Source organism: Molossus molossus, unplaced genomic scaffold (assembly GCF_014108415.1).
Source record: "Molossus molossus isolate mMolMol1 unplaced genomic scaffold, mMolMol1.p scaffold_m16_p_18, whole genome shotgun sequence".
Classification (NCBI taxonomy): domain Eukaryota; kingdom Metazoa; phylum Chordata; class Mammalia; order Chiroptera; family Molossidae; genus Molossus; species Molossus molossus.
Genome location: NW_023425353.1, coordinates 14,190,423 through 14,216,180, shown reverse-complemented (window position 1 = coordinate 14,216,180; position 25,758 = coordinate 14,190,423).

The following is a 25,758-nucleotide window of genomic DNA, read 5'->3' as shown; positions in this document are numbered from 1 at the left end:
TTCCAGGAGAGGAGAGAAGAGAGGAAGACAGGCAGGCAAGAGCAAGGATGCTGTGCAGAGACAGGGAAAGAACTGGACTTCTCTGTAGTTAATGCTCACTCAATGCAAGTCTGATTTTTTCTAATGATTGCTCAATCTCAGATTTGAAGGGCAAACGCCATTCACTCATTCATTCCACGTGTTTATTGAGTAGCTATGATGTGCTAGTGATAGGTCAGTGTTAATCTGTCTGGAACCCATCCTCACAGGGTGGCCTCCCAGAAAACGGAGTGTCCCCATTCAGTACTCCGTGGCAGCTAGACGGCCTAGGACGGCAGGCATTTATTCTGCTGAGTCCCAAGGCTCAGACTTCAGCCCTCACTACCACCTCATGATGCCCTGTAAAGTGACAAGTTCTGTCTCAAGCTTGCCTCATTCTAGATCTGCAATTCTAAAGCTTGGAGCTCAGCCTCCAGATCGTGGGTCCTCAGCCATGAATGCTGAGCTGGTGGGATAGAGATGGACTTGAGATTCTGTGTTGCTACTGTATCCTGACCCTGGTGATGCTAGGGGAAGGGCGGGTGCTTTCCTAACTGCAGCTTAAAAAGCCACAAGCCAGATGGTCCAGATGGTCGCGGTCTTCCTACTGGGGTCTCTACCCTTGCCATGGTTCTGCCTGCTGCTCCAGGATGCCTGGGCAGGGAGGAACTGCACACCGCTACTTACTGTCCCCCTGTCTTCCCCATGAATTATTTTAATGAATACTGCTCAGGCCAATTTTGTATGGCCTGCTTGGCCATCTCCTCTTGTTGCCTGACTGTCGGGGGCGGGACGGCAACCGAGGACAGGTTCAACAGAGTCCCTGTCCTCATGGAGCTCACATTGCTCTGGAGGGCCTGGAAATGCACAGATGAGCAAGCAAACACAGAGTATGGCTATGATTGGTGATGAATTCGGGTTAAAGAGAAAGAAACTGACCAAGGGTGGGAGGAGGTGGCTGTTTACATAGAGTGCTCAGGAGATGCCTCCCTGGGGAGGGGATAAGTGAACCCGAATGAAAGTAGAACCCCCTTGGGGGACTTGGGGGAAGGACTAAGGAGAAGGCAGTGGCACCTGGGAAAAGGTGTGAGAGGCTCTCTGTTAGCTGCCTGTGATACACTGTTTGGGCTGGATTTGCAGGCTAAGGGTTCTGGTCTCATTCCAAATACTCCGAGCTCCTATTGTGTGCAAGATACAAGTCTGATAACCACAGTCCCCACCCTCAGGGAGCTTAGGAGCTGGGCTGCTGGTGTGGGTTTGGGAAGTGATGCAAGAAGTAGAGGCAATTACAGTGCAAAGTAACCAGTGCTGGGACCGGTTTGGGGGCCATGGGGGCAAAGAACAGACAGCCCCATCCGTCTAACTCGTAATTCAGTATGGCTTCAACAAGCCGCAATATATTTATTGTTTGTTTTTAGTTTCTCATAAAGCTAAACATGATTGCTTTTTCAATGGTTTTGTTCATCCTTCATTTGAGACTGAAAATACGCTTTATTTTATAGAAGACAATGATATAGTTGATTATTTTAATACCTATAAATATACAAAATAAAAGCTGAAAGTGAGGATGAAGAAATGTTTTAGTTTTATGAGACTGTGAGACTGAACCCCCCAGCAACCCCTGCTCCAGTCAAATGTTCTGCCAATTCTAAGTGGTAACGAGACAGATTTACTGAGCACTCACTTCACGTGAGACCCTCACGGAAGTGCTTACACGACATGTACCGACTCAGCAAATCTTGAAACTGCTCCTGTGAAGAAGGTACTATTATCATCGCCCTTTTATAAATGAGGAAACTGAGGCAGACAGAGGGGAGGAACTCTGCCCAGAGTTATGCTAGTAAGTGTCAGGGCGAGGGTTTGAACCCTGGCACGCAAACGCCAGAGCTCACGTTCTCACCACCCGCGGGCCGCCCCAGACCAGCTCGGCACAGTTGCGCTGCCTCGTAGGCTCACAGCTCTGACAGTGATTTACCTGGACAGTCCCTCTCCTTCCTCCCCTCCCCAGTCCTGGTTTTGGAAACCATTCACTAACATCCCCCTGGGGCCGAGGAGAAGAAGGGACCCCCAGATAGGCAGAATTCTCGGACGTTCCCCTGAGAAACGAAACGCTGTGCCCGCAAGCTCACTGTGCATATGTGCCGGCTCTGGCTGTGTCTCCGTCGGGCCAGCTTCTGCTCTTGGCTGTGTGCATCTCTCCTGGCAGCTCAGAGGTGTAATTTCTCCAAACGCTGCATTCCTGCTGAGCCCGCGGGATGAATTGAGCAATTTCAGGTGCGCGCGTCTTTACACCCTAGCTGGGCTTGTAGTTTCTCCCCCTGCTTCGCTGCAGGTCCTGCTTGGAAGATTGAGGGCTTGACAGATGCCAGGGCCCGGAGTGCAGACGGTGAGGTGCTGGGATGGAGGCAGAGGAGAACTGGGGGAGGGGCGTGGGGCAGCATCGGCTGCCAGGCAAATGCCAGCCCCCCACCCCCACCTTGAGAATCAGGATGGTCTTTCATTTTCAGGTGTTAAAATTCATTCATACATTCATTTGCGATAAAGATGTTTTCTGGCCCTGGCCGGTTTGGCTCAGCAGTTAGAGCATCAGCCCTCAGACCAGAGTCATGGGTTCAATTCCAGTCAAAGGCACGTACCTCAGTTGCAGTTTGTTCCTGGCCCTGGTTGGGGTTGTGCAGGAGGCAACCAATAGATGTATCTCTCTCACATCGATATTTCTCTCTCTTTCTCCCTCCCTCCATCCTACTCTATCTGACAATCAATGGGAAAATATCCTCGGATGAAGATTAAAAATAATAAATAAAGTAGCATACATGTGCCTAGCCCTTAGCAGGGCCTCTACAAATGTGTTTTTTGGAACACTGCCATCATCATCTTTATCATCAAAGACTGCATGGGGGTGGGCCTGAGGTCTGCTTAGGAAGTGGCTGCAGGCCTGTAGCCAGGAGGGACAGGCAGGGTGGCACTCTGCCTGCTGGGGTGCCACCTTGGTGGCAGACCATTGCATCAGCAGAGCAGAGCTCAGGTTAAGCTCCTAAGAGATACGTTATTCCAGGAGAATGAGCCAAGGATGAAGAATCCACACAGCAAGGGAATGGATGATCCTAGGATTTCCCCAGAGAGCTCACTTGTTTATCTGTCTCTACTGCCAAGAGGCAGCTCTATCAGTAAAGGAAATGTCTTATGTACTTCTTTATCCTTTTCAGCTAGAACAGTTCTGCGTCACTGTAGCTACTTAAAAATATTTCCTAATTGAGTGAGTGAGTGAACGGATGTGTCAATTTCTCTCTGGCTTGATTCCAAGTTGTTTTGCTGGAGGCGTAGGAACTGGAAATGCGGAACTACCCGAGGACAGCCCAGCTTCACATCTGGAAACCACACACTCAGATCATGTCAATGAGGACTGTTGCTATTTGTTGCAGCCTATGTGTATGTACCGATGCCACACCAAGTGTTCAGTGAACCAGCTCACAGTCCTCAACAGCTGTGAGGAAGACTGCTTGCTCTCCCATTTCACAGATGGAAGACGAGGTCCAGAGAGGCTAAGCAGCCCACCCAGGATGATATGGCCCCGAGGCCATGTGGTCCTGGATTGGCCCCTGGGTCTGTTGAGTACAGAGCTTTAAGCAGTACCCTGTCTAACCTCTCCTATGCCCAACTGAGGAGCAGCAAAACCTTACCCTCAGCCTCAGTTTTTTGGGAAAGACAGACCATGTAATGTTGCACAGCCATGACCTAACTGAGACTGAAAATTAACTGTTTAGTCTTCTAACCCATATAACACCCCCACAGTGACCACATGCTCCCCATGTTGGACATGGCACAGCCCCCAGGTCTCCACTGCCTGCAGCAGCTCACCTCCCAAACGTGTCTGCTCAGAGACCCATTTCCTCCACGGCCCCCTGTACCCTACTCCCTGGCACAGCTGACTTGAGCCGAGATACTGAGATGCGTTTCTCAGAGCCCTCCCATCCCCAGTGTGCACCGTCGGAAGGCACCGGAGGGCGCAGGCCCCGAGCTCCCAGCCTCCAGCCCCCGCTTCAAACATCCAAGCTGAGCTGCTACCTCTCTCAGTCTACCTGTTGGGCTTCTGCGATTGAACAAAGGATTTTATTAAGTAAATAAAGACGTTTTAAAAGCTTGGCTTCATTTAATCCTCAGTACAATCATTTAAAAAGGCTTTGGGGTGCCTGTCTTATATTTGGCACTCTTGCCAACATCAGGGTTCAAGGCAGGTGCTTACGTTGTGGTGGAGAGACAGGAATTAAACTAACATGATATAGAAACAATGAGGACAACGGCAGTAAGTGTTAAACAGAGAGCTGAGTCAGGCATCGCGTCTGGCATGGGATAGCTGAAGGGTGGGTTCCAAACGTCAGGTCTGGTCCTCCTTCTGGAACCTCGGGAACTCTGTTTGTATGACAAAAGATGTAGTTAAGAATCTTGAGAGATGGAGTGTATCTAGAATCTTCCAGGTGCCCCTAGACGCAGTCACGTGTGTCCTTACAGCCGAGAGGCGGGGGGGTGGGCCAGTAGGACCGCGGAGGCAGAGACGGGAGAATGCAAGCTCGAGCCGAGGAACGCTGGGCCCCGGAAGCTGGGAGAAGGAAGGAAGGTCTTCCCTGCACCTTCAGAGGAAGCGAGGCCCTGCTGACATCTTGCTGTCTGACCTCTGGCCTCCAGGACTGAGAGAGCACACGTTTCTGTTATTTTAAACCAACCTGTTACATCAGCACCAGGAGACTGACGCACGGCTCCTTAGGTCGTGTGCTCAGGAAACTGCTCAGAGGGGGCAACACCCCAGCTGGTACGTGACTGACACAGGATCCTCCACCACGATCGGGGGAGAACGATTCAGGCAGAGGGAACCACCTCGAGGCAAGAACAAGCTCAGCTTTTCCCAGGAACAGGAGGGAGGTCAGCGTGGTTGAACTTGAGTGGCAGAGGAGAGAAGTACAGGAGGTGCTGCTGGAAGTGTAGAAGGAAACGTTACGTGAAGTTTCACAGCCAGGGCAGGGAGTTCGGATTTCATTCTAAGTGAGAAGAAACTCCATTGCGGTTTTGTTTTTGTTTTTTTAATATTTTTTTCTTTATCGATTTTTTAGAGAGAGAAGAAGGGAGAGGAAGAGAGAGAGAGAAACTTTGATGAGAGAGAACATGGATTGGCCGCCTCCTGATGCCCCCCACTGGGGATCGGGCCACAGCCGTGCATGTGTCCTGACAGGAATCGAACCGGCCACCTCTTGGTGCCTGGGTCAATGCTCAACCACTGAGCCACACCGGCCCGGCATCCATTGCAGGTTTTATAGGACAGGCTGGTGTGTCCACGTTACGTTTCTAGAACACCCAGCTGTCTGGGGACTGGACTGCTGAGTGCGAGACTTCCAGCAGGGAGCTGGTCAGGCTGCTGTCACGGGGCCAGGCGAAGGTGTCCCTGATTTGGACCACAGCAGTGGCTGCGAAGATGGAGGACAGTACGTCGATTTGGAACAGGTCCTGTAATCAAGTCGGTGGGAACTGTTTGCGGATTAGACATGGTGAGGGCCAGCGGGAGGCCTTTCCTTCTCCATGTAAGTCTGAGATGTCTTTGGACGTCTCAATTTGGAGTTGGGAAACTCTGGATGGGAGATCCGGGTTTGGGATCCACGGACACCTTTGGTGTCTAAACCGTGGGACTTGGGGACTGCATGGGGGGCAGTATAGATAGAGAGGTAGGGGGGAGCCCAAGCAGAGCCCTGCGGCACTAACACAGAGACCAGGATGAGGAGGAGCCAGTGAGGGAAACTGAGGCAGAATGGCAAACATAGGGAGAGGGAAAAAAATAAAGGAGAGTGTGATGTCTCGGAAACCAAGAGAAGACACGCTTTTCCTAAAGAGGGAGTCCTCATATTCGTATCAGAATAAATGCTTCCTGCCAGGTAACGTGCGTGTGTTTTCCCTGGGGAGTGCGTGTCTCTGTCCAGCCAGTAGCTCTCCCCACTGTCCTCTCATGTCATCAATGTTGGCTCCCAGTTCTTCGATGAGAAGCGTCCAGTACCTCTCGGGCTTGGCAGGAATGCCTGCTGTCATCAGTTGGGGTGAGAAATTGGGGCACGAGTTCCGTGTGTTTTATGACCCTGACTAATCCAAAGGAAAGACATGAGTTATGGCAACTTCAGCGGCTTTTGTAAGTCACCAGGAGATCAGCTGTGGCTCGATCGCCTGCCATAAGCCAGATCCTTCTACGTTATAGTGGGTGGTCTATACCTCCGAGACTCCAGCATCATCCTTACAGAGTCCTACACAGACAGGTTCTCAATAAATGATCAAGCCGACTGGGATCTCAGGCTGCTGTGACATGACATAATCAGATTTTGTGAGACAACAGTCTTGCATGAAAGGTATAATAAGGAATAGCAGCGAAAAGTATGTGACTACAATGTTTTCATGCTCCCGGCTTTTAACAAGATCGTGCTGACCCTACTCGGCTACCGGATCTTGTTGGTCAGATCAGGGTCAGCGGTAGGGAGGCTGAGCAGAAGAAGCTAAAAGAAGGGGAAGTAGCCCTGGCCAGTTTGGCTCAGCAGTTAGAGTGTCGTCCTGCGGTCCAGAGAGACCCGGGTTCAGTTCCTGCTAAGGGCATGTAACTTGGTTGCAGTCTGTCCCCAGCCCTGGTTGGGTTGTGCGGGTGGCAGCCACTCGATGTGTCCCTTTCACGTCGATGTTTCTCTCTCTCTCTTCCTGTCTCTCCCTTCCACTCTATCTGAACAAAAAAATGTCTCAGTTGAGGATAAAACAAAAGAAAAAGAAGGGGAAGTAGATTTCTCTGCACAGATAAACACATGGAAGAGTCTATTAGGGAAACTTCTCTGGGAAAGGGGGAAGGAGAAGGGGAAAGGGAGAGAGGCGGTCAGGATGGGGTGACGGCTTGAAGACAGGAGAAGCAGCTGGGCAGCTTTGAAGAACAGAGGACGGTGGGAGTGAGATGTCCAGGAGCTGTTCCCGAGGACTCTGTCCTGCTGTACGGCAGCCACCTGCTTGCCGTCCTCCCGGAGTGCGTCATCGTTCCGTAAAAACACGCACTGCTTCGCAAGGCATGCTTGGATTGGAGGGTGATGACTCTGCGCGGACCCTGGCCTCAGCGTGGCCCAGTTTTATTTGGGGAACATTGGTGATAACGTGCCTTCATATCCGTCTTCCAGTTTGACCTTCATATCATGTGTCTGTGATGAAAACTCATCAGGTTTTAGTTTAAAATTGTTTCCCATCCAAACAAGGAGAGAGGAAGGCTCGCCCTGTGTCCGGACTTAAGTATTGTCAGGCCGTGAGTGACATCACTTCCCGCTCTCAGACCAGTGTGCTTTTCTCCCCTGCTTCCGTCCTTGCCCTTCCTGCCCTTCCTGCCCTTCTCTGTCCCCTCTGTCCCTCTCCTCCTCCAGGCCCCCCCGGTCCGGGCTCTCCATGCGTTAATGTTAGCAGTGCCCCACACGCCGGAGACAGGCCCTGACCTGCCTCCCAGCTTTCAGTTTGAAGTTTTTAGTCCCAAAGAGTCCAAATCAATGTCCTCTGTGAAACGAGAAGTCCTGGGCACGTGTTTAAAAACGTGAAGATGCAAGAGGACTTAGTTTTCAGTGCTCAGTGGAAAGGCTCATGAATAGCAGCTGGATGGTGGTGTCTGCATCTGGGCGCTTTGCCCCCCGCAGGCCAGTGGGGCTGTGATAGCCCAGTGACACGGTTTCTGCACGGCCACCACACAGGACCTGGGGGAGTGGCCGCTCCTGCCCCCGGGGCCCCCGTTCTGCTCCTTTCCTCCTCCCTGAGGCTGCTGAAGGGGCCCATTTGTGTGTAGTCTGGCGAACAAAAATCCTGTTGCTTTTCAAGTGAATGCTTTGTTGTTTCTCTAACACAAACAACTGAAATATCAGCATTTCCCACTCAGCATCGAGCCAGAATTGACTGCTGTCTCCCTCTAATAAAGCAGCCAGCTTTACGCCTCTCTTCTAATTGGAAGACAGAATGTCTCGGCAGACAGGAAGAATGTGTTTATTGATCGAGCTCCATCCCAGAAACTGGACTGCACCACAGGGAGTGAGTGGAGAGAGAGAGAGAGCAGGCTGATTTTAAACACTCCATAAATGTGCCTTAGCAGTATTAATGAGCAGTAGGCCGTGAGGTACATTAAGACCTCCTGTGAGGGAGTAAATGAAGGCAGAGCGGCCTGTTTGATAATGACCTGAAACTCGCTGGTAAGTGGAGGGGGAAACTGCACGCGTTTCCTGAGTTGCCCATCCTCTCTCGCTGATTTGGAATTGTACTGGTTCCCAAGACGCAACCATAATAAAGCACTTAAGAATTCAGGAACACACTTTGTATGCTTACAAGGGAAAACAGGAATTCTTCAACTCAGTCTCCAAAGAGGCAGAACAGAAATGGAATCTGGGTAGCAGGCCAAGAAGAGGCTCGCCCCTGGCCCTTGGCATGAGACTGAGTCACCTCTACTTTTCTCTGTCCTGTCCTGTTTCCTGCTTCCCTTGCTGTCGCTGCTGGCAGCGGCAAAGTAAGCCCATGACCCTGGGCCTGGCCTCCAGGGCCCCTCTGTAGCCCCTTGATCATTTCACAGCCGAGAACGAGCTGACAGGGACTCAGGGATGTGCCACTGACAAAGCACATGGAGCTGAACCGTTGGCAGAATCCACTGCTGGCCCTGTCCGGTGGCCTGTGGAAAGCAGAGGGCACAGTTGCTGCTTGCCAGGAGCCTGGCCTTGGGGGCTGCTGGCCTGCCTGGCCTGTGGCAGCTGGGCTGTCACGTGCCGTACCTGGCACCGTCCACTTGCCCTACTTGCAGCAGACCCTGGGAGCGGCCCCTCCTCCAGCTGGAGCAGTTGCTGCAAAAGCTGATCCTTGCTGCCACCTGGAACGTGAGCACCTTTGACTGACCCTGAACTGGGAGCCATCATCAGGGGGCGTTGTTACCCCTTTGAAGTTGTCTGGGTTACTGAGGACAATGGGGAGTGGCAAGAACCCAGGAGAATTTTGGAGAGTGAAAATGAGGGTTGGCGGAGGTGAGAAAAAGAGAGAGAGTTTGGGAGGAGGGGAGATGGGAGTGAGAATGAACGAGAATGAATGGCATGAGACATGGAGAGCTTTGAATCTGGCAGATCCAGCCTCCAATCCCAGTTGTGCTACCTGCTAACAGCAGGTTCACCTGAGCGTCCCTGGCCCCGGGTCCTCAGCCATAGAACGGGATGCCGATGATTCACAGCGTGGACCGTGGACCGGGGGGTTAGCAGGAGAGAAAGAGCCTTGGGGCATGGACCCGGCCACGCACACACTGACACGCTTTTCCTCCATCCTCCCCGCACCACCAACTTTTGATCACCAAGCACTTGGTAGGCATTTTATAAATATCTGAAAAATAGAACAGTGATTTGGATGAATCACTGAACGTGTAAGCCGCTAAAGACGCTGAGAAATCAGACGCTGTGTTGTCACGGATGGGACTCTAGAAGTCAGACCTCGTGAGTTCTGATTCTGAGATGGAACCGGGGGTAAATGCAGGGGAAATGTCGTCATAAAAATATTTATTTAGCTTTACTGTTTTCTTATATTTTTCTCATGATTTTTTTTATTGTGGCAAAATATATATAAACAAAATTTACCATCTTAACCATTTTTAAGTGTATAATTTAGGGACACTAGGCACATTCATAATGATGTACCACCATCACCACTTTCTGTTTCTAAAATTTTTCCTCACCCGAAACAGAGACTCTGTATCCATTAGGCAATAATTACATTTGCCCCTCTCTCTAGCCCCTAGAACCCTATTCTAGTTTCTGTCTGTATGAATTACCTATTCCGTGCATTCCGTGTGAATGGGGTCATGAACTATTTCTCCCTTTGCCTGTGTCCCCTCTATATTTGTCCCAGAAATATGGCCTATTTCACTGAGATAATGTCTGCAAGGTGCATCCGCGCAGGCGCATGTGTCCGTGCTTCACGCCTGTCCGTGGCTGAATTATACTTCACTTTGTGAACAGAGCACATCCTGTTGAGCCATCATTTTCTGGACTCTTGGTTGGCATCTGAAGAATCTGCAGTGAGCACCGGCAGCACACGCACCTGTTGGATTCCCTGCTTTCAGCTGTTTGGCGTGTCTCCTAGGAGCGCAAGTCCTGGGTCACATGGTGGTTCTTTGTGCAGCTTTTTAAGAAATTGCCAAGTTGTTTTCCATCGTCTCCGCACCATTTGGTGTTCTCGCCGGCAACCCAGCGCTGTGCGGGTGAGGCGTCCCAATTTCTCCACCTAGTAGTCAAACTTCTCATTCTGCCTCGTTTTTATTTTTAATTAATTAATTTATTTGTGTTTTTGCCATTCTAGTGGCTATGAAGGCACATCTCATTGTGGTTTTGATTGGCATTTCCCTAAGTTGAACATCTTTTCATGCATTTTGGGGGCCGCTGGTATATCATTTTTGGAGGAATGCTATTCATCATTTTGCCCATTTGTAAGTTGGGTTGTCTTTTTGTTATTGAGTTGTAGGAGTTCTCTATATACTGTGAATATTAAACGCTTATCAGACACATGATTTGCAAATATTTTCTCTCATTCTATGAGTTATCTTTTCACTTTACCTAGTTTTATTTTTAATTAAAAATTACAAACCCTTAAACATAAGTATAATTCTATAGTTCAAGGGCCAAAATCAGCCTTCTAATGGTTTATCCGCACCCTCTGACATAACGTCTGTCCCTTAGGGTTAAATGACAGGACATTTCCCCAAGCAAGAAGTGTAGACTTGATGAAACCATAGTTTGCATTCAGCTAGCTTCCAGGGAGCAAGGAGCATTTCGGTCATTTGTTATGCTAAACAGCAGCCTGAGCTTCTGGTCAGGCCCAGCACCACACAGCACCAGCCCCAGAAACTGCCTCTGAGCTCTGCCCCCACCTTTGGTTCAGCAGTGAGGGGAAGGGGTTAAACTGGGTGGATCTGTAAAAAGGTTGAACTCCAAGTAACTGGGCGAGACTAGGGGATGGAGGGGTTTGGATATTGACCCAACAGACAGCTTATATATTTGGACAGCGCTTGATGTTTAATTGAAAACATTTTTTTCTTTATTGATTTTAGAGAGAAAGGAAGGGAACGGGAGAGAGAAAAACAAGAATGAGAGAGAACATTGATTGGCCACCTCCTGCATGCCTCCCATTGGGGATCTGGCCCACAACCTGGGCATGTGCCCTGACGGGGAATCAAACCAGCGACCTCTTGGTGCATGGGTCAACGCTCAACCACTGACACATACCGACAGGGCTGAGAACATATTCTAAGAGTCCAAAGGGAACCTCTCCGATGACTTACAGTCCATCAGTTGTAAAGGAGAAATCCCCCTCCTCACTGGGCTTAGGCAGTGGGCTGGCCCTGAGGGAGCCCAGCCCCACAGAGGCCCACAGGCTGGAAGGGAGGGGCGGACTTGGAGAGGCTCTGGCCCCGCCCACCTCCCTGGCCCTGCTCTTACCCTTTTGTGTCTAGAGAGGAAATGGTCAAACCTCGGAGGAGAAGGAGGAAAAAAAGGAATTAAAACAAATGCCACTCAATCAGCTCTAAGCGAGGCAGTCATAAGCACGCTGGCGTGATCGGCTCTGCGGGCAGGAGAAGGAGCTGAGCCATCGGTCCCGGCGACAGCCCAGTGAGAGGAGGGGCAGGGGCTCTGCTCTGACAGGCAGCAGAGGAAATGCGGGGACCCCTCCTTTTAGGCAGGCAGGGATCTGGGGGTGCAAAGCAGAAGACAGACCCTCTCGCCAGGCCAAGGGCAGCTTGACATCCTGAGTTCTAGAGGCAGAGTCCAAAATTTCTCCACCAAGTGCTCAAAAGGGCTCAGCTTAGCATGGGACCCTGGGCTGGTGCTCGAGGTGTCTGTGGCCAGAGAGAGTGAGTGTGGTCTACTGATACTGAAAAGCTAAGTGTGGGGAGAAAGGGAGAGACTGGGGGAGGGGAGACAGAAGTGAGATGGTAACGGAAAGGCACTGGCTCACAGTGCCCTGACAGAAGGGAGGCGGTCTCTTCCCCCAAGCATGGTGCCAGGCTGTAGGGTAGGCTCTGAGTGCCAGACAACAGCAGAAGCAGCACGCTGTATTTTTTTTAACCTCTCTGTCTTGCCAGATAGCCATGAAGGGAGCTCTCCCTTAGCCCACGAACAACCGAGACTAATAGAATATCTCTGGCAAAGGAGGTTGGCAGAATGGCTGCCATCTCCACTGTTGGGCTGGAAGGAGGGACCCAGCTCCCTTGTTACATGGCAAAGTGTTGGCAGGCCACCGCGGCAGAACAGACATGGCAAAAATGCGCCCTTTTGAGGGGGTGGAATCTGAAGTTGAGTCATATTGTTTTTATTGTCTCTGGAAAAATCCATTCTGTGGGTTGCCAAATGGAAGGCATTTGCGACGCTGCTCTTGCCACCAGAGAAATGGGTGATAAGGATGGCTCCACGCACAGAGGGAAACACGCCGGGGCCCAGAGAAGGGCCGGTGGCTGTGCTCAGCCAGCTGCCTCCAGCATCCCTGTCTGTTGGGGCAGAGGGTGGGCGGGACATGTGGAGGCCTCCAGAGTCCGTCTTTCTCCAGGCGTCTTCCCCGCCCTGGAGAAGGCAGAGCTCACTTAGGGGACCTGTGAAGCACACAGGACCCTGCAGCTCCTTCGAGAATTAGCCACAGGCTGGTGCAGCCCAGGCTCCAGGAATGGAGCCTGGCTTGATGGGCTCCACTCCGCCCCTGCACGTGACTTTGGGCAAGTTGCTTAACTTCCCTGTGCCTCGATTTCCCTGTGTCACAGCAGTGTACCAAGAAGTTAACAGTGAAGACTCAGAGCCAGGGTGTCTGAGTCTGAATCCCCCATTGACTGACTATAATTTGTTTCCTGATCATTGGTGACTATTTTTTTTTTTTTATATGTGAAAAGGGGGTAGTAGTGCCCATCTCATGGAATGAGCTAACGCAGGGAAGGGGCAGAGAAGGGCCTGCAGCAGGGTGCTTGGGCAGGTCCAGGTGCCCGCCTTCCTCTCTGCCTCCTTCTGTCCTCTCCTGACCTCTCTCCCTGCACCTGCCACTCGCCTTCCTTCAGCCGTAGAACAGGCTGAGGTTCCTCCTGCCTAAGCCCCTGTCCTCGGACTCTCACCTTCACCTTTGCCTCAGCTCTCAGCCTCCATGGCACCGGCAGGGAGCTTTTCCATGGATCCCCTGGACGGGATCTTCCTTGGTCCTGCTCATCCTGTCCTTAGTACCTGCGTGTGTCAGTGAATTAGCCCGTAATTCACTGGATGTGAGCGTGTAAACCTGCTTCTCCTCCGTTCCACCCTCAGCACTCAGCACACCGCAACCTTTCCCGATGGATGTGTGCGTGCGTGGGTAAGAGCGTGAATGCGTGGGTGTGTGCGCACGTGGGTGAGAGCGTGAATGCGTGGGTGAGAGCGTGAATGCGTGGGTGTGTGCGCACGTGGGTGAGAGCGTGAATGCGTGGGTGAGAGCGTGAATGCGTGGGTGTGTGCGCACGTGGGTGAGAGCGTGAATGCGTGGGTGAGAGCGCGCGTGAGTGTGTGAATGCGTGGGTGTGCGCGCGTGGGTGAGAGCGTGAATGCGTGGGTGTGTGCGCATGTGGGTGAGAGTGTGAATACGTGGGTGTGTGCGCGCGTGGGTGAGAGCGTGAATGCGTGGGTGAGAGCGTGAATGCGTGGGTGAGAGCGTGAATGCGTGGGTGTGTGCGCATGTGGGTGAGAGTGTGAATACGTGGGTGTGTGCGCGCGTGGGTGAGAGCGTGAATGCGTGGGTGAGAGCGTGAATGCGTGGGTGTGTGCGCATGTGGGTGAGAGTGTGAATACGTGGGTGTGTGCGCGCGTGGGTGAGAGCGTGAATGCGTGGGTGAGAGCGTGAATGCGTGGGTGAGAGCGTGAATGCGTGGGTATGTGCGCATGTGGGTGAGAGTGTGAATACGTGGGTGTGTGCGCGCGTGAGTGAGAGCGTGAATGCATGGGTGAGAGCGTGAATGCGTGGGTGGGTGAATGCACGGATGAGTGCGTGCATGGGTGAGAGCATGAATGAGTGGGTGCGTGGGTGGGCAAGTGAGTGCGTGGGTGGGTGGGTGAGTGAGTGGAGAAAGGCACGAGTCCCTTGAGCTGGCCTTGTCCTTGCTAAGGAAAAAAATTACATCATCACGGGGCTAAGCTTGACTGCAGCTGATTTTCTGGCACAGGCAGGAGTGGGCAATGGTGCTGCCTCGGCACTAGGAACCAGGCCCTGGGGGAACTGAGACGCAGTCCACTTGCAGGCGCTTGTCCACCTGCAGTGACAGAGGGCGTCGGGGGTTTGGAGGCAGCGGGAGGAGTGGCAGTGGGTTCTTCAGCCAGACGGCCTGGGCGGGGTGGCTCCAGCCTCACCGCTGTGTGATCCTGGGCAAACTCTCTGCCTTTCTGTGTCGTCACTGACAAGACACTTCTGGGGTCATCGTGAAGATAAAAGAAGATCATGAATTCAAGGCACCTTGCATATAGTAAGTCCTCCATCGATGCTAGTAATTATATTTTTTAATTCAGATATTTTTCAGACATGTAACCAAATCCTAGGGACAAAAATATATCTTACTCTGAATCTTGGTCTCCTTTAATGTGTCCAAGTCTAAGTAGAAATGTAATCAACAGAGTCATTTAAATTTACATGTGCTCATGATGCTTTGGCCGATGTTAATCCAAGCATTCATGATCCCTAAGGTATATTTGCATTAGCTACTGGAAAAAACTGTAGAATGAACACAGTGTGTTTGAGAAGCAGGCGTGGGTGTCTGTGGCCACATGTAACACGCAAATAAAAACTCGGCCACGTAGGTACATGTGCATGGTACCCCCAGGGCATCATTGAAACACATATATATGTCTTCAGATGCTGTGTTTCCCTCCAGCGTTGCACAACTAAGTCCATTTAATCGTGATCTGCCTGAACACTGGGCTAAAGACAGACGGCTTATTTCAAACAATGGACCACTACAAAAAGGTGGTGTTTTCTTTCTGCCAACATCAACAGTTCTCCAGTCCACTATCAGTGGGATTATTCTCATTGTTTTTTTAACCACCTTCTCTGTTTACTTCTAATTTACCCAATCTCCTAATGATCTGGGTGCAGCCCAAAGAGGAGGGGCCCCCAGCCTTGCCATCCAGGAACTGGGCCAGCGCCGCGCTCTCTGAGCAGAGACTGCAGGAGAGCGGGTGGCGTTCCCACTGACTAATTGCACCTCGGAACCACCTGAGCCAACGCGTCTGGCTGGGCCTGGGAAGACGAATGTGCATTAGTGCTGTGAGCGTTCCACACTGGCTGCCGTTGGCGGCGCACAATAAGCAAAGTTTTGATTAATTGCTCCGTAAGCCGCGTTTATGTATGGATTAAATGCGGTGGCATGGGAAGGCCTTTGATGGTGAGATCGCTCAGCTTTTCCCAACTCACTTATTCCAGAAATACGTACTGAGTATTAACTATGTCTAAGGGACTAGTCTAGACTCTGATTACTCAGCGATGACCAAGATAAGCCAGACCTTTGCTCCCATGGAGGTGGGGGGGCTTACACTTTAAGAGGGAGTGGGGATAATAGACGTGCTGAAATAAATAAGCCAAACGATCCTCTTAAAGGTGGGATGTGCCAAGCAGTTGAAGAAACTGGCTGGCACAAGAGAAATGACTGAGGCACAGCTACACTGGGCCACGAGACCCATGCATCTGGAAGGAACCAAGAAGAGGAAGATCTGAAAAAAGGGAAGAGCAAATTCAAAGGTTCTGAAGACAAAATGAATTTGGCCCTGTAGAGAGACAGGGAGACTAACTCTTGTTCTAGTGAACAAGAGCGCGGCAGGAAGGGGCCAGATCAGGAGCCTATGTTGACCTGTTCAAGAGGCGGGGCTTCGTCCTGAAGCCAGGGGAAGCACTGTGGGTTTTGAATAGGGTCAACATGGCCTCACTGAAATCTTTAACAGATCACTCTGACTGCTGTAATGTCCTGATAACGAGGCTCATATTCACACTCGGGCCCCCTTTTTCCCACCAGTGACCCTCTTTTAAAGGATGACATAAAAATGAACTTCTTTTCTCCTTACTTTGGAATAATGATTTAATGCCTTACTATTACCTGGTCGCTATAAAAACCATGTGCTGATGCTTTTAGAGCTGCTGGATTCTCCTGGCTTAACTTTAGAAATATATTTGACTTTCTTTATCATTTGAAAGCACCCCTGGAGGTGGGGTAAGCCCTTTAATTCCAATGAGACTTAGAGGAGTTTGGTGCAAAGCGTATAGAAAACTTATGTAAGCAGAGAAGAAAGGCCCACCTAAAATAGATGGTGCCTGCAAAGACATTTCTCAGCTCATCCATCCCAGAGGTTCTTAGTAGGAAGGAATCAAACAAATGCAGAATCATAATAGGACGGGCTAAGCTTCTCCTCGCTCTCTGGAGCCTGGAGAGAACGGGGCTGAAAGCAAGTGGATTTAACTCCTAACAAGCATCGTTTCCTACGGATGCATGTGTTTAGGGATGACCTTTGGAGAATGTACATCTGAGTGTCTGGTCACCCACAGGCTGTAACATCTGAGCTCCAGCAGCTCTGCCTGGTCCACCACGGTGCCTGGCACTTCGTGTGTACCCAATACGTGCTTGCCTCTCTATTGTGTACCTACTATAGTTTGTCAGGAAACGGCGGCAAGGCCATGTACCCTGGAGCGGTTGGGAAGGCAGAATATATACCCTTGTCTGCAAAAAGCATCCAAGGTATGACCTGTGGGCAGGTGATAGAGAAATGGGAAACAGAAGCGAGGCTCACTGGAGATGAGAAGGTTAGGACCCGAGAGGTGGGGTGTGGATGGGTTGCCCCACAAGGGCAGGGGTTGGGATGAAGTAGAAGTGCATCAGTCACATGCTCAAATCTCTGATGGATAAGAAGGAATGACCAGAAGACAAGTATATGACAGTGACAGGACGGGGTGCAGTGGGAGGATGTTAAAATTTAGTGGCACGTGTCTCAGAGGATCGCAGCTTTCTGCAGCTCCCCGTGGGTTAGAGTGTGATGACCTGTGTGTTAGTCTTTCTGTCCTCTAGACTATGAGCTCCTTGCAGGCAGGGACCATGTCATATCAACCGTTGTATCCCGTGCCTGGATGTGGTAGGCATCACGATGTCTCTGCTATCCTGAGAAAGTATTCCTCGCTGGTGTGCTCACCTGAAAAACTCCGCGATTCATGGCATCTGGTCGACCTGAACGAGGCATGCGAGCCCGTGCCAACCTCTCAGGGACACTTTCCCCAACATTCGCGTTGCTTATTTCTGAGGTTCTCCTCTAAAACATCAGGCCCTGGGAGCAGGGCACTGTCCCTGTCGTCTCCACAGTCCTTGGCTTGGCCCACCAACAGGTGGCTAGTTGTTGCTAAGGACCTTGTGTTACCATTAGAACGAGAGACTTTGATGACACCCTGAATGCTCCTCACCCCCTCAACCTGAAAGATGTAGGGTTGACTTAGAGCTTTTCTCCCAGAGAAAATGTGTCACACCCACAGGGGGAAAGTGCAGTTAACCAAATCCAATAAGACATTTGATACGTCAAAGGCACTATGCAAAGCCACGTTATTGTTACGTACAGGAGCCACCCTCACACCCTGTGCGGTGTGTGCACAGGGGCAGGGAGATGTGAGGAGTGAACGGACTGATGAATGAGATGGAGAGATGCTGGTGGCAGTCCTGAGCCAGCGCCGACGAGTAAATAAGCCTTTCAGGGTGCCCCCAGGAGATGAAAGAGCCACGAAGATCAAGTCTGACTGCTGTCAATCTCCGTGGGCCCACCTGCTCGCCACGGAAAGGGCCACTCACTCTTCCTCTGCTGGAGCCAACTGTTATGTAAACATCCACGTGAAGTCATCAGGCAGCTGGAAGGATGGCCAACCAACTGTGAAATGCCTGGGGAGGAAGGGCCTTTTGACCCTGGAACCAGTCCGATTTCACATTAAAATGACTCCTACCTGATTCCCATCTCTACACTGAGATTGGCATGTCTAGTTAGGTCAGAGACCTTCCTGGTTTCCACTGGCCACCTCGCAAATTGTCCACAGAGACCCAGCTGAAGTCACCATGAGCCCATTCTTACTTGAGGAAATGTGCCACCTTCTTTCACTCACTCAATAAACATGCACTCCACACCCAGTGCTAGCCAGGCGGCAGAGCTACAGGGATACTGTCTGCCCTCAGGATGCTCGTAGGGAAGGTGGAGACCCCAGCAAACCTAATAAAGTGTGACGGAGCAGCAGGAGGCGATGGTTTTGCACTGTAGCACCAGCCTAGGGTTAGGCCTGAGGTTCAGATCTCGCCTCCCACCCTGTTCTTGCTGTGTGATTCCCAGTAATTTAAACCCCCTCTCGAAACCTCAGGCTCATCACCCGTGAAGTGGTGAAGATGACTGCCCTTGAAAGGATTCAGTGAAATGAGCGTGAAGGGAGTAGCCCAGCGCCTGGGAACAGTGAATGCCCCCTAAGCCTGTCTCCTCCTCTTCCTCCCGTCCCCGCCTGTCGCCCATCGCTGCTCCCCACCTTCTTGTCGTCCCAGAGCCCTCTACTGCTCACGTGCACGGAAGTGGAAACCCAGTCCACGAGAGAGACTGCAGGATGGGAAGAGGCTTCCTGGAAGCCTTTGGGAGAAGAAACGATTGATTTCAGATCTCAAGGAAAGAATGGGGTTTCGTTAGGAAGAGAAGGATAGAGGATCACTCTGGTGAGAAGACTCGGAGTCTGACCATCCACTCGTTTCCTTCATTTTTTCAACACGCGTGTATTGACTGTCTGCTGAGAACACAATATAACCATCCCAAACTCCTGCCCTGCCACGCTCCAGACAGACAGACTTTTTTGAAAAAACCAGGAGGCACAATATCTAAGGTCCAATGCCTTCTGCAATAAATACATTCCTCAAAGTAACCTGTCAATTGATTTTTCATGAATTGGGTAATCGCTCACTAGGGGTAATCGCTCCCTACAGGACCCCTATGACAGATCTCCTGGTGAAGTGGAGAATCCTTACATATGTGAGACATCATCAGTCTCACCTTTATTTACGGATGAATCTAAATATTGGATCCAGTTCTCCCTTCTCCCCTCGGTGTGCTGAGACATGCGTTGGGCCAGATGGTTAGCTCTGCTATGCCAAGCATAGGAAAAGATACTTCTGCAAAGAAAACATCATTTAGAATGGGGTTTTGACACTTATGTCATGCATTTTTAAATTGGTTGGCAGCATTGGTATTAGTTTCTTAGAGCCAGCCGACGAAGGAAATGCATGTGGGTCAGCGTACACTCGGACGCCAAAGGCCAGGGGATGCAGCTCGGTGCCCGTGGCACCAGCCACAGCAGGCGAGAACTCTGGGTCACAGCTCCAGTCCCAGCAGCAGCCAGGACCAGGTGGCACTGCAGCTAGGACTAAACGTTTCGTCCCTGCAAGTGAACTGTCTCTTCTTGTAAGGAGCGTGCTGTGCGTGCTGATAATTATAACTCGGATCTTAAAGATCAATTAGGGGATTTGGAGACACTGAAGAGATTTCTAAAATATTTATTTGGGGCCCATATGTCAGACCACAGAAATAAAATATAAATATAGTCCAAAGATAAATGTTGTACTTTGCATATGTTAGATTTCTCATCGCTGGGACGTAATAGAATATAATCATAAATAAATAGAATTTCCAGATGGGAATATTTAGGGAGGAAACCCCTTTGTTAAATTTCTACTTAGACCCACAGAAAAATTATGATCAAGACAAAGTGATGTCAGTTACCCTTAGGAATCTCTGGAGAACTTATTAATAATAGTCATAAAATGGTGTTGATTATCACTTGGATGATTATAGCACATGGCATGTTTATTTCAAAATGTTATGTTCATGTATCAAAATATTATCCTGCCTGTTTTCTTCCCAGTGAGGATAGAGAACAGTCCGGCCTCTCGGGGGCATGACGTCTGTAATAATCAGGACGCCTCATGGTTACGTGGCGCGTCGTGGTTTAGACAGGACTTAGAACCGTGTTCTTTGATTTAACTCTCATAGCAACCTGTGGCAGGTTAGCTATTACCATCATCATTTCATAAATAAAGCTAAAGCTCCCAGAGGTTAAATAATCCAAACAAGGTAACAGAATCAGTGGAGGTAAGTCGCAGGTGAACTGTCCTCTTTTCCAGTGTCTAAGTGGGGAGCTAATTCTTGGCGGGTTCGGGGGGGGCGCTGCTCTCTTTTCAGGGCAGCCCAACCTGGAACGTCACGTCTCGGGAACCACCTAGATCTGTCCGTGACTCAGAAGGGGAGCGCGGCTTCACTTAGACACAGAGCTTCCACAGATTGAAAGTCGATTTGAAAGATCAGGACTACAAAGCGGACAAACCTGCAAAGCTGTTGCCTCTGTCGCTCTTCGCGTGGAAGCCTGGCCCACGGCCCCTCTGGGCCCTGCGGTGCTGGTGGCTTGGCTGTGCGCTCGTTTATTAGTGACGAATGGAGTCAGCAGCAGATGCCTGTTTTAAACGAGAACAGAGTGAGGTAGCGTTTTCATTTTTTTTTGAAGTTCAAGCCAAGTTTATGGAAAATAATGAAGTCTTTTGAATAGTGGAAGTACAGTCAACACAGGCTCTTGCCAGCGCCGGCGAGCGTGTGTTTCCAGCTTCAGGGATGCACAGCCACACTGGCCTCCTCTCTGCTTCTTGGAGGCACCAAGTCCTGTCCTACTCAGGGCTCTTCCGTCTGCCTGGAGCGTTCCAATCCTGCACCTAAACATAGGGCTGAAATGTCACCTGAAAGACACTGTCTCCGTCCAAGCAAAGCAGCCAGTTATTTTTATAAATCATATCATGATTTAATTGCATTTCTTGGTTATTTGCATTGTTTATTTTTTACTCCTTGTCTTCCCTTTACTAGACAAAGGTCTGTAAGAGCCAGGCCCAGGTCTGTCCCGTTCATCACTGTATCCTCAGAAACTTGCTAGTGCCCAGCACATGGTGGGTACTTAATCAGTGAGGACTTAAACCAGATCAATCCTCTTTGATTGACAAATGTGCTAATTAAGTTGTTATTATGTAATGAATGACTTGAAAACTCAGTGGCTTGAAATAGCAATCATTTATCATTCTTCATGCAGTCTGCACGTTGCAAGTTGGCTGCTGGAGGTTGGGCTCGGCTGGCTGGGGCAGCTCCGCTGATCTTGGCTGGGCTAGCTCACACGCCGGCTGGGCTCAGCTCAGGGAGCTCCACTTGACCCTGCAGGTCTGAGTGTGCAAGTTGGCCACACAGGTCTCCCATCTTCCTTTGATCAGCAGGTTACTTGGGACATGTCTGTTTATTTGTCTTTTCAGTGTATTGGCAGGGACACAAGAAAGCCAGCAGAAACATGTGAGACTTCCAAAACCTAGGCTCAGAAGGGGCCCACGCGCACGATTGTGCACATGCCATTGGCTAACGCAAAACATGGCCACATGGGTCCAACATCAAGGGGCTGGGCAGTACACTCTGCCCATGATGAAGCTATGGCAAAGGTATGAATGAAGGGAAGGCCAAAGAATGAGGGTCAATAATGCAACCCACCACACCCAAGGATACAAAATAGCACAAATGTGTGATCAGAAAAGGAACAGAAGAAGTGTGCTTAGAAAAGTCCAGCCTCCTCATCTTCACTGGGTCCCCAGCTTCTCTCTCTCTCTCTGCAGCCTCACTGAGGTCAGCTTTCCATGTGTCTTGCCTGTGTCTCTGTCCTTTCACTCCAGGGCACTTTCTGAATTTTGCTAGCTCTGTCTTGTCTTCGTTCGTTCTTCTTCACGTCGTATATCTTCCTTACATAAAAAAGGAATTTATTTCAATGCTAAATCTTGTATAGTTTTAAGTTCCTTATATTAAAATTTAAGAAATGATAGAAACAGTTACACTAAATTCAGCTAATTTTTATTTTTATTTAATGTAGCCTTACGTTGATTTTTTTCTTGTTATTTTTTCTCTATATAAAACTACCTCTATATCTGACACAGATACATGCACCTTAAATAAAGTGTGTTTTTCCTTCCATACATTGTTAGTGAGAATATAAATTATAAGCCCTCTCATGGGGGTAATTTGGAAATATATGTCAAAATTTAAAACACACATATCATTTAATCCAAAATTCCTATTCCAGAAATTCATCTAATGTGAGGATTTGAAAATGTACCCAAGGATGTTTATTGTAGCACTATTTACATTGCAAAATGGCTGTAAAGAACTTAAATATCTATAAATAGGGGGCTGATTAAATAAAGTATAATACATCCGTACAGTGAGAGCTCACTTAAACTGTTTTAAAAATGAGATAGCTCTTTATATGACAATATGGAAAGATCTCCAAAGAACATTATTAAGTGAAGAATTCAAGATATAGAATATTGTAAGAGTACATCTTGGTGCTTAAAATGGATGTATAAATATGTACATAAACACACATATGTGCACATGTGTGTTTATATATGGTTATATAGATATTTCCATGTATACATAAGAAAAATTTCTGGGAGAATACCTAAGAAACTCTTTGCAATGATTGTCTTTAATGACCGGCTCTGGGGTGGAAGAAGGATGAACCTTTTTTCACTGGGTACTTTTGTTTTTAATCCTCACAGGAGGACATGCTTAGAGGTAGGGAGAGAGAAAAAGAGAAGGAAAAAAGCGAGTGAGAGCGAAACATCAATTGGTTACCTTTCATATCCACAACCCAGGTATGTGCTCTGACTGGGAATCGAACTTGCAACCCTTCAGTGCACAAGGCAATGCTCAACCAACTGAGCCACTCTGGCCAGGCTCAGTGGGTGTTTCTTGCTTATTAAAGAAATTAGTGTTCCATTTTCCTCTTGAAGAGGAGTTGGCAAATTACAGCTCATGGGTCAAATCTGGTCTCTGTCTTGTTTCTATAAATAAACTTCTATGAGAGCACAGTGCATCCATTTCAGTGTCATCTGCGGCTGTTTTCATACGCTGATGGCAGGGTTGAGTAGTTGTGACAGACTAGTGAAGCATAAAATATGTTCTCTCTGACCCTTTGCAGAAAAAGTTTGCCAAAAAGTTTGCAAAAATGGGTCAGCTCTAGAGAGCTGAAATGTTGACTCCAGCAAGGGTAGGAGGAAGTCTAGTTTCTAGAAGGATGAACAGAGAGTAATATGTCTTTGGGGGAATTATTTTCCAATGCAATAAACAATTAACATTTATTGAGTAGCTACCAGGTATTGCTGGAGTAACTTTGGAATCCAAGGGGGAAAGTCAGAAGGATGAATGACATGTGTTCTCTTCCCTTGAGGAGCTCATGATCTGGTAAGGAAGAAAGATACACACATATAGGGTTCCATCAAGTTGGAAACAGGTGAGAATATATCAGGCCATCAGGGTCGTTGAATCTGTGAAAACAGAGATCTTCTGACTCTGTAGCTGCTCTGTAAATGACCTCCAGGTATGGTGTGGGGGGCAGGCACAAAGGAAAGGCGAGGGGAGTCTCAGGGGAGACATATTAATTGGCTCATGGGCTCAGGGCACCTTCTAACTGCCCCTGAAAGTTGTGCTTTCTGACAAGGGATTATACTATGAACCAAGGACACTGCAACTTATCAGTGCCAAGCTGTGCATGTCGCCCATTGTGAGTGATGTGTGGCTCGTGTCCCTTCATCTTCTTTCCTCCACTCTGGAAGTCACCCTCTGTTAGGTTGGTCAGCTGATGTTGGAACATCTGCATGTCTCTCATTCTGAGACTCTGGGGATGAACATCTTGAATAACCTCGTCACATTCTACCACGTGGGTACAAAATCCAGTGCCCATTCCAATTCTGCCTGCCTTGGTTAAGACTCTACTTGGAAAGCACTTCAGAATGATGTAGGCAGGAAGTGAAATGTAACCTAAGACAGCCGGACATCTCTGTGGGAACCAAGAACTGAGAGGTCAGCTGGGTCTCAGGAAGGATTGGATTGAAGGTCCGGAAGGTCCCTGGAGTCCACGCTGAGCTTCTCTATTTTCAGGACCACATGCACTCTCATCTCTTCTCATCTCTGTTTATTCCCGTGTCTTCTCAGTCTTGACCCACTGGCTTCCTTTGCTAACCCTCCAATCTTTATTTTTTTCCAATCCTTACCGGAGAACTTGCATTCTGATTTGGGGTGGGGTGGGGGTGGGGGAGAGAGAGAGAAACATTGATGTGAGAGAATAACGATTGGTTGCCTCCCATACGCACCCCGACTAGGGTTGGAACCCAAAACCTAGGAATGTGCCCTGACCAGGAATCTAACCTGCACCCTTTCGGTGTATGGGATAAGGCTCCAACGAACCGAACCACACTGGCCAGGGCATATTCCTCCAAACTTGACTTTGTTTCTTCACCTACGGTCAAGTCAGGCCAAGGTTATGATTTATTGATTCAATGATAAATATTTTACAAAAGATCATCAGATTGTCCTGGCTCATGTCAATCAACTGGGGTCCAGAAGCATGATCATATAGCATAAACCTGGCTTCCAGGGACCCAATGTGTGTGTGTGTGTGTGTACGTACATGTGTGTAGGTGTAGAGTATTACTCTACTTCAGCCTTTAGTTAGAAACAGGCAGAAATTGGGCACTATACTTTTCAAAACCTGCTAATCTTTAGGTCAATTAACGTTCATAGGTCTTTATGAATGTGTGCTTGAATTCCATTTAATTACACACACTCTTTGGTATGGACTTGATGAAATGAGAGGTTATTGAACCAAACTTTCCCTTATCCCTATACAACTCACAGACAATAAAAGGGAGACTTTCCCCCTCTTTTTAAAAACGTCCTGAAAATACAATTTTAAAAGAACATTTTATGACTTCATTCCAATTTTTTATTTGAGGGGCTATAAACTCCGTAGCAGTCTTGGGTACCCTTTAGATCTCAAATAGATACTTGTGGTCTCAACCTGAAGTTTTGGAATCTTTTTATTTAGAACAGGTTTTTAGGCATTTGAATCATTGTGTTTCCTATGACGTTTGGGAATATTAGAGAAGGCTGGTGTCTGACTCCATCATGGGCATGATGGCATAGCCCATCCTCTTGACTGTGAACACCTTGAGGTCAAGAGTAAACCCATAGGGCAAAGGATCCTGAATCTATTAAATAATTGAATTTATAAAAACCCAACTTTTACCCACAATAACAAGTTATGACTATATTCTAAGAATAGATTAATTAATTTCCCCTTAAGAAAACTGACTTGAAAAAAATTCAAGATTATAAAACTATATAATCCAACTATGATGCCGATCACATACCAAATTTTAAATACTAGCCACTTTAGAAAAAGTTAAAGGAAACAGGGAAATTTTAATAATATATTTTATTTAACTTGGTATATCCAAAATATCATTATTCAACATGTAAATACTAAAATTATTAATGAGATATTTTATACACTCTGGTGTATAATTTATTCTTAAGACACATCTCAGTCCGGATGAGCTGTGTGTCAGGTGCTCAGTGGGCACCATGTGGCACAGCAGCTGATTGTATTTAAAGATGATTCATCAAGACCCTTCCGGCCTGGCAGTTTGGTCCTCAGCTTTCATAGGGGTTGTGCGGGAGGCAACCAGGTGATGTGTCTCTCGTGTCCATGTTTCTCTCCCTCCCATTCTATCTGAAAATAAATGGAAAAATATCCTTGGATGAGGATTAAAAAAAAAAAAAAGATTCT